Genomic DNA, 10179 nt, shown 5'->3' with positions numbered 1-10179 from the left:
TGCAATGTAAATAATCTCCACATAGGGTAATATTGCTCAGACTGAATAACACAATATGCAGCCAATATTCCGGATCTTAACAAGTGCCGTTGAATTGTTTCGGAGGTACCACAAACGCATGTTCCACCTGAAGCAATAGGTGGGCCATATCTGGTGAGCATATCAGTGTGCAGTGATTGGGATTGTCACATACACAGAGTGAGATCACTAAAAGCACGGAGGATATTGGCTGCATATTCTGTTATTCAGTCTGACCTATTAACAAAGTGGAGCACATAGGGCTGGTTCACAATCGGGCGATTTGTCCCCAATAGTGACACACACAGCAGTAACTTTTCCTCGCTTTATCAAAAACTGAAGGTTGGTAAGGAAGCATGTCTGGCTACCTTACATAGAACTAGCCACACTGTAACAGGAACATTATTCTTACTGCTAGGAATGCAGGGACATAACACCATAGTGTCATTACACATGAAATGTGTGAGCTAATGCTGACGTACTGGATCATCCCTTTTTACGCACTATTACTAATGTCCGCTTTGTATATTACACAGCCAATGTTCTAATTTCTAAGCATGTTCAAAAAAGGATGTGAATTTAGCATAACTGATGATGCAAACTATCAAAAGAGCATTGAGCACTGACGTTGCCAGTGTAATTTGTGAAATTCTCCATGCACTGTTTTGTCAGGGAACCTAAACACACCTTTCATTTTCCATGCTGATGAGCCAGCACTACAGCAAGGAATGTCTCACTTCAGAAACACAAAAGCGAGGTTTGGTGTTACATATGGTGGATTAAAAGGGAAGCAAGTTATTCTAGGTGGTGTATTTGTATTAAAGACGTCCACAGGAACAGTACAGTAAACTGCTAAAATCACATTTATTTATTTAGTTAAGTAAAATCTAGCATTACAAATGAAAATGTGATTATTTCCCTATAGCTCTACCTCTTGGATTAAAGGGACACTTAAAGAAAACTTGTACTGAAAAAAAAAGTTCCCCTGGGGGGTACTCACCTCAGTAAGGGGAAGCCTCTGGACCCTATTCAGGATTCCCCGGTCCTCCTGTGTCCCACTGCAGTCTCGCTGCAGCCCACGGAACGCACAGGCGACAATTTGTCGGCCTGTGCAATATTTACCTTTTCTGGCTCCAGCGGGGGTGCTGTTGCAGCTCTTCCCACGGAGATAGGCAAAAATAGCTGCTCTCCGTCGGGTCCGCTGTACTGCGCAGGCGCAGGAGACTCTTGCGCCTGCGCAGTAGAGGCCCGACGGAGATCAGCTATTTTCGCCTATCTCCGTGGGAAGAGCGGATAGTGCGCCTGCGCTGGAGCCAAGGAGGTAAATATTTACATCACCGCCGTGGGACCGAGAAGGAGGGGGGAAGCCTCAATAGGATCCGGAGGCTTCCCCCACCCGAGATGAGTACCCCTAGGGGAGTTTTTTTCATTACAGATTTTCTTTAGGCCAGGAATAAAAAAATAATCAGTTTTACTTGCCAGGAGCTTCTACCAGCCCCCGTGCAGTCACTCACGGAGACTCCGGTCTCCCGCTGCCAGCTAGTTTTGTTTTCGCTGACAAGGAGTCAGCGGGCTTTCTGTGCCTGCACAAGCCTGGCCACGTGTATCCTTCATGTTCCCATCCTCAATAACATCCTGCACAGGCACAGGACGCTATTGCGAATGGGAACGCAAAGAAATATAAGTGTGGCCGGGTCTGTCAGCGAAAACGAAACTTGCTGGCGGTGGGGATTTGGAGGCTCTGTGAGTGACTGCGAGGGCAAGGGACGGCTGCAGGGGGCTGGTAGAAGCCCCAGGAAAGTAAAACTGATTTTTTTTATTCCTGGCTTAAGTGTCCCTTTAAGTGGCAAGTTTTTTTTCAAAAAAGGAAGGCCTTTTTTGGTGCAGAGTAGAAAATACTCATTAGACTTACTGGTAGACGGTATTTCTACAAGGCCTCCAGGATGGCCATGGTGAGATGATTGCAAGACCTTCCTTTCAAACTCTATCTTGGTTTGAGAAAGTCCCAGCTGCTTACCGGTAGCCGTGTTTCGGCGAGTCCTCCAGGATGGCTGCTGCTGAGACATTGCTTGTCCCCTCCCCAAACGGAAACACCTGTAAGAGTAATCAATTTAAATGAACTCGCCCTTATATAAGGACTCATCCTCCCTCACAAACTCAGTTATTAAGAGTACATCACCTTTAACATAAATCAAACTTAGAAAATATATTACAATAGGGATGGGAACTCGGCAGCCATCCTGGAGGACTCGCCGAAACACGGCTACCGGTAAGCAGCTGGGACTTTCTCCCATCGTCCTCCAGGATGGCTGCTGCTGAGACCAGCGAGAAATTTTCCTTAGGGAGGGATGATGGCTCCAAAATAATCTTAAGGTCATCCGTCTGTATATTATTCCTTTCCTTCCAGGAAGAATATGCGTTCCGAATTTTTGTATATTTCCTCCTTGTGGAAATCTTTCTGCAGTTAACTAAAGTAGATGCCACCTCCTTAGAAAACCAGTTTTACCAGGATTCTTTCCTCAATACCCAGACTGTCAATTTCAACATCTGGAGATTTGGATGAACATCTGACCCCTGAACTCACAGGTCTCGTCTTTGTCCAGATGCCATGGGCCTTTCAGGACTAGAGACAACAGATAGGGAACCATGCCCTTCTCGGACACCAGGGACCTATGAATATCACTGTTGCCCTTCGACCTCCATCTTTCTCAGGAACTTGGGGAGGAGGTTGAATGATGGAAATGCGTAGAGGAGACCGCTCAGCCAGTCTACTGATAACACATCCAATCTGTTCCCTGACACCGATGGGTGGAGAGAGCAGAAATCCTCCACCCTCGCATCAAAAGCAAAACAGATCTGAAACCAACGCAAAAGGCAAAACAGATCCGAAACAAATGCCAAAGCAAATCAGATCTGAAACAAATGCCAAAGCAAAACAGATCTGACACAAATGCCAAAGCAAAACAGATCTGACACAAATGCCAAAGCAAAACAGATCTGACACAAATGCCAAAGCAAAACAGATCTGACACAAATGCCAAAGCAAAACAGATCTGAAACAAATGCCAAAGCACAACAGATCTGAAACAAATGCCAAAGCAAAACAGATCTGAAACAAATGCCAAAGCAAAACAGATCTGAAACAAATGCTAAAGCAAAACAGATCTGAAACAAATGCCAATGCACAACAGACCTAAAACAAATGCCAAAGCACAACAGACCTGAAACAAATGCCAAAGCACAACAGACCTGAAACAAATCACCAAAGCACAACAGATCTGAAAACAAATGCAAAACTGATCTGAGACCAATGCACAAGCAAACAGATCTGAGACCAATGCACAAGCAAACAGTTCTGAACCCAAAACACATGCTAAACAGGTCTAAAACCAAAGCAAATGCAAAACAGATTTGAAACAAATTCAAAAGCAAAATAGATCTAAACAAATGCAAAATAGATCTGAAACTAAGCAAAATAAATCTAAACAAATGCAAAATAGATCTGAGACCAATGCAAAACAGCTCTGAAACCAATGCAAATGCAAAACAGCTCTGAAACCAATGCAAATGCAAAACAGCTCTGAAACCAATGCAAATGCAAAACAGCTCTGGAACCAATGCAAACTGAAACCAATGCAAAACCGATCTGAAACCAAACTAACCGATCTGAAACCAAACGCAAAACCGTTCTGAAACCAAACGTAAAACCGATCTGAAACCAAACTCAAAGCCGATCTGAAACCAAACGCAAAACAAATCTGAAACCAAACGCAAAACCGCTCTGAAACCAAACGCAAAACCGATCTGAAACCAAACGTAAAAACGATCAAACTAAACGCAAAACCGATCTGAAACCAAACACAAATGCAAAACAGATCTGAAACCAAACGCAAATGCAAAACAGATCTGCAACAAGTTTGAAAAAAGGAACTCCTTGAAACTACCCAGAGATTCACTTCCTGAAAAGTTCTATTACGCCTTTACATAGATTGTCAATCACCATCGCTCCAGTTCAGGCTTGACAAATCATCTTATTATAATCCTGGGGAAACATATTGCCGCAATGGCAACAATTCACCTTCACTCCTCCTTGCACCCACTGCTAAATTGCATGGACACAAAGGATAAGGGAACGTATAAACCATGCAAGGGAAAATCACTAACATCAATCATGTAAGTGCACATTCCTGCAAACAATTATCAGTCTCTACAGCTAGCATAGGTTTACTGCAAGCCTGACAATCAAAATAGAAAACCAATGACTCCCTAAAACTGCTCAGGGATTCCTCATTACCCTTGAAGCTTTCCATTAGCTGTTTATGTAAATTGTCCATCACTACCGTTACCACAAATTTAGTGCAGGCTTGACAAATCCTATCGTTATAATGCTTGGGAAGCCCAATGTTGCAATAGCAACATTTCTAAGATATTAGTTTCTCCAAACCCTATCCCATACATCCCTTGATTTGCATGCACTTTGCTTGCAAAGGTTATAGAGGGAAAGGGAAAAAGTAAAACACGGGAAAATCACACTCCAATCTGAACCATATGAGTGTATATTCCTGCAAAAATGCACCATCAGTGCACTCACCTTTGCTGCTGGAACAGGCTGGGAAGTCTATTGTCTGTGATCCCATCTTTCCAGCATGGTGGAGAACGTCAGGAGCAGTTCCATTTCTTATGTGCCTATATTGGACTCCCCCACCGGCGTCAGCCTCCCGACCATTGCTTGTGGCCCAGAGATTTCATGCATGCGCAGTGTTGCCAAGAGGACCCACATTTTAGCAAATAAACTCAGCGGCTGTGGGAGTGCAACGACCCTTGTTGTTCATGGAATCTAATGTTACACTTTTGGCATCTCAATCTCTCACGTTGTTGCTGTGCAAGTTTTGCAAAACCATGAAAGAGTCAACGTTCAGAAAAAACATCTTTGCTAGAGGTATTTATAGGTAGCAATCGTTTTCTCATATATGTACCTGTGCCAATTCCCCGAGAGAGAAAGTCTTGGTCGGGCATCAGAGGCTGCTGTTGCGGAGGACTGCTTCTGCTCCAAGACAGCGTCGCTGGCGTCCCACGTGTAGAGAGCACGGAATCCGCGCTTCTCTTGGCTTGAAGACCGCCCCACTTCCTGTCCTCATTGGCCAAACAGCGGCTAGCAGAAGTGACACGTGCAGGACCAGGAGATCGTATGTCATAACTTCTGACATCTCTAGCTGCTCTGTAACACATGGACGCAGCAAGAAGGCGGTAATGGCGGCGATCCTTTTGGACAACCTGCGGCCAGGTAACATTCCGCCCCCACCGCACACAGGTTAAAACTGGGGTATCCCACTCACAGTTTCCACCGCCATCCAGGAAAAACCCTGCCTAACAACATAGGCGCCCCAGGCCAACCTATGCCTTAAAACAAGAAAGGTCTACAGGTGTATCCTCAGGTGATGGGAAACAAACAAAAACTGAGTTGGTGAGGGAGGAGGAGTCCTTATATAAGGGCGAGTTCATTTAAATTGATTACTCTTACAGGTGTTTCCGTTTGGGGAGGGGACAAGCAATGTCTCAGCAGCAGCCATCCTGGAGGACGATGGGAGAAAAGATCGATTCTGTAGTTTTTAACAAAAGTAATTGGACTAGACCAAGTTGCTGTCCTGTAGATTTGGTCTATCGAGGCACCTGCCCGTGATGTAGAAACAGATATTGCTGAATGTGCCGATAATTGAACATGGACTGGCTGATCTGCCATCACATATGCCTTTGTCTGTATGATCCAGCGGGAAATGGTATTTATGGTTGCCTGTTGGCCTTTTCTTTGGCCTGCAAACATTACTAAGAAGTTATTAGCTCTCCTCCATTCTGTTTCATTAGTTTTATTTACGTATATAAGAATGGCTCTTCTTCTTACATCCAGCAGATGAAAGGATCTTTCTTTGTCATCTTTAGGATTGTCACAGTAAGATGGAATAATTATGTCTTGTTTCCAATGGAAGGTGGAGTTTACTTTGGATGTTGGATCTGGTCTGAAAATTATTTTGTCTGGTAGTATCGTCATGTTAGGATCTTTCATTGATATCACTTGTAAGTCACTAACTCTCCTAGGAGATGTAATCGTTATAAGGAAAGCTACCTGAATGGAGTCATCAAGCAACTCCTGCTACCCATAGTACTACTTGCCCGGGGCTTCCTCCAGCCGCTATGTTCCTTGCTGCAGCTCAGCTAGCCCCTGTTCCCCAACGGTGCGCAGAACTACCTCCAGTAGTTCTGTACCTGAACAGTATGTTCCGGACCACATGGAGTGACAGCAGTGCTCGCGCAGGCGCAGTAGAGGATGACCTGGAGGTCGTGCTACACACTGTCGGGGAACGGGGGCCAGCGAAGCTGCGGTGAGGGACATAGGGACTGTTAGGGGCTGGAGGAAGCCCCAGGTAAGTAGTACTATGGGTAGCAGGAGTTGCTGGATGACTCCTTTAAGAGTCATAAACTTGTATAAAGCTTCTTCCAGTGGCTCAAAGGGTGCTTTAGTCAGTTGTAGTACCAAGGAGAGATCCCATGGGGGAAAGGTATGGAAGTTAGGTGGTCTATTCTTTATGATCACTTTAACAAAATATATGACATATAGATCTTTGGCTAGATGTTTATCTAAAAAGATCAACAGTGTTGCAATTTGTTCTTTGATAGTGCTGACAGCTAAATTCATTTCTACACCATCTCAGAGGAAGTCAAGAACTGTTGCTAAACTATTTTCTGTGTGAGCTAGACCTTTTCTATTCTTCCACACACAATATGTCTTCCATACTTCAACGTAGATCCTTCTGGTCACTTCCTTCCTACTGGATATTAATGTCATTATCACTTTCTCTGAGAATCCTTTACTTCTCAGAAGTTGTTTTTCAGGATCCATGCTTTTAACTGAAGTCTCTGCAGGTTGGATGGTATTGTCCCCTTTGTAACAGTAGGTCCCGTCTGTGAGGAAATGGCCATGGGTCCTGGATCGCTAAGGAATTTACCAGTGGAAAACATATCTGTTTTGGCCACCACAGAGTGATGAGAATGAACGTGGCCTCCTCCTGCATAATCTTTCCCATCACCCTGGACAGTAGGTTGAATGGAGATAAAGCGTACATTAAGTCTTTGGCCCATGGGATTGTTAGTGCATCCTGACTTTCTTGTGAAGACGAAGTTTGCAGGGAATAATAATTTGGTAGCTTTGCATTTATCGGGGAAGTGAAACTTTCGCGTGGGATGCGAAAGTTTGGGCAACCTTGTTAATCGTCATGATTTTCCTGTATAAATCATTGGTTGTTACGATAAAAAATGTCAGTTAAATATATCATATAGGAGACACACACAGTTATATTTGAGAAGCAAAATTATGTTTTATGGATTTACAGAAAGTGTGCAATAATTGTTTAAAATTAGGCAGGTGCATACATTTGGGCACTGTTGTATTTTTATTGATTCCAAAACTTTTAAAACTAATTATTGGAACTCAACTTGGCTTGGTAAGCTCAGTAACCTCTGACGTACATACACAGGTGAATACAATTATGAGAAAGAGTATTTAAGGGGGTCAATTGTAAGTTTCCCTCCTCTTTTAATTTTCTCTGAAGAGTAGCAACATTGGGATCTCAAAACAACTCTCAAATTACCTGAAGACAAAGATTGTTCACCATCATGGTTTAGGGGAAGGATACAGAAAGCTGTCTCAGAGATTTCAGCTGCCTGTTTCCACAGTTAGGAACGTATTGAGGAAATGGAAGACCACAGGCTCAGTTTAAGTTAAGACTCAAAGTGGCAGACCAAGAAAAAGCTCAGATAGACAAACCGACGAATGGTGAGAACAGTCAGAGTCAACCCACAGACCAGCACCAAAGACCTGCAACATCATCTTGCTGCAGTTGGAGTCACTGTGCATCGTTCAACCATTCGGCACACTTTACACAAGGAGATACTATATGCCAGAGTGATGCAGAGGTAGCCTTTTCTCTGTCCACAGCACAAACAGAGCCTCTTGAAGTATGCTAAAGCACATTTAGATAAGCCAACTTTATTTTGGAATAAGGTGCTGTGGACTGATGAAACTAAAATTGAGTTATTTGGGTATAACAAGGGGCGTTATGCATGGAGGAAAAAAAAAACCCAGCATTCCAAGAAAAACACCTGCAACCTACAGTAAAATATGGTGGTGGTTCCATCCTGCTGTGGGGCTGTGTGGGCGGTGCAAGGACTGGGAATCTTGTCAAAGTTGAAGGACGCATGGATTCCACTCAGTATCAGCAGATTCTGGAGACCAATGTCCAGGAATCAGTGACAAAGCTGAAGCTGCGCCGGGGCTGGATCTTTCAACAAGACAACGACCCTAAACACTGCTCAAAATCCACTTAGGCATTCATGCAGAGGAACAAGTACAACATTCTGAGATGACCATCTCAGTCCCCAGACTTGAATATAATTGAAAATCTGTGGTGTGAGTTAAAGAGAGCTGTCCATGCTCGGATGTAAGAAGGTGTACAGAGGCGCCGGAAGTATAAAAGTGGCTAAAAGATTTAAAATGTTTTGGTCGCGGTGGTGGACCGGCCGACCACAAATGGACAACAAGGCTGTTGTTTTTAAATAAATATACATAAAATTTATTCAGAAAGCTCCCAGCAAATGGTCGCAACGCGTTTCACGGGTAGCAACCCGCTTCTTCAGGCAATAGGGGGCAGAAGCAACAACACTGCAAATGACAGAGATACATAGCAGGCATCAGCATACTGTGTGTGGTACATTGTACAGGGTAAGTAAGTTACATATACACATAGCTTTTCTGGTATGAATAGTGTTACCAAATATAAACTGTCACCAACAAGTCATAAAACATAATTAAACTTGTATAACATATTGCTTGGTTGAGGTGTGTGTGTCCCTAATGTATGGGCCTTAAGGTGGCCATACACTGGTCGATGTGCCATTAGATCGACCAGCTGACAGATCCCTATCTGATCGAATCTGATCAGATAGGGATCGTATGGCTGCCTTTACTGCAAACAGATTGTGAATCGATTTCAGCCTGAAACCGATCACAATCTGTTCAGCTGCTCCTGCCGCCTGTCCCCCCCCCGTATACATTACCTGAGGCTGGCTCCCGGGCGTCTTCTCCGCACTGCACCGCACTGCTGTTCTTGCTCCATCCCGGCGCTTCCTGTGTTACTCCGTGACCAGGAAGTTCAAATAGAGCGCCCTCTATTTCAACTTCCTGGTCACCGGAGTGACACAGGAAGTATAAGCGTACACTGGGAGATGCGGAAATGCGGTGCAGCGAGGAGAAGAGGACCCCGGAGCCAGCTTCAGGTAATGTATACATGCTCGGATCGGGCCCGAATCGTACGCCGCAAGCGACGCGCTCCTACCGCCGGGCGATCGAGGGCAATTTCCCGCACGGCGCGATCGACGGTCCGATCCGATTTCGGGAGGGAATCGGATCGGCGGGTGCGTTTAGCGCAAGCGATTGGCAGCAGATCCGATCCCAGGATCGGATCTGCTGTCGAAACGGCCGTGAATCGAGCCAGTGTATGGCCTGCTTTAGTGTTGTTCCCATGAGGAGAGTCTATTTGTGGGCTGTGTTAGCTTAGTGGCAATTAGTGCTGCTTGAGAGAGCAGCACTAATTGCCACTAAGCTAACACAGCCCACAAATAGACTCTCCTCATGGGAACAACACTAAGGCCCATACATTAGGGACACACACACCTCAACCAAGCAATATGTTATACAAGTTTAATTATGTTTTATGACTTGTTGGTGACAGTTTATATTTGGTAACACTATTCACACCAGAAAAGCTATGTGTATATGTAACTTACTTACCCTGTACAATGTACCACACACAGTATGCTGATGCCTGCTATGTATCTCTGTCATTTGCAGTGTTGTTGCTCCTGCCCCCTATTGCCTGAAGAAGCGGGTTGCTACCCGTGAAACGCGTTGCGACCATTTGCTGGGAGCTTTCTGAATAAATTTTATGTATATTTATTTAAAAACAACAGCCTTGTTGTCCATTTGTGGTCGGCCGGTCCACCACCGCGACCAAAACATTTTAAATCTTTTAGCCACTTTTATACTTCCGGCGCCTCTGTACACCTTCTTACATTCAGAAGTCCACCCTTGGTGGAAGGGTGACCTGCCCT

This window comes from Hyperolius riggenbachi, chromosome 3, assembly GCF_040937935.1.
Source record: "Hyperolius riggenbachi isolate aHypRig1 chromosome 3, aHypRig1.pri, whole genome shotgun sequence".
In the NCBI taxonomy this organism is placed as follows: Eukaryota; Metazoa; Chordata; class Amphibia; order Anura; family Hyperoliidae; genus Hyperolius; species Hyperolius riggenbachi.
Note: the sequence above shows the minus strand (reverse complement) of the source record.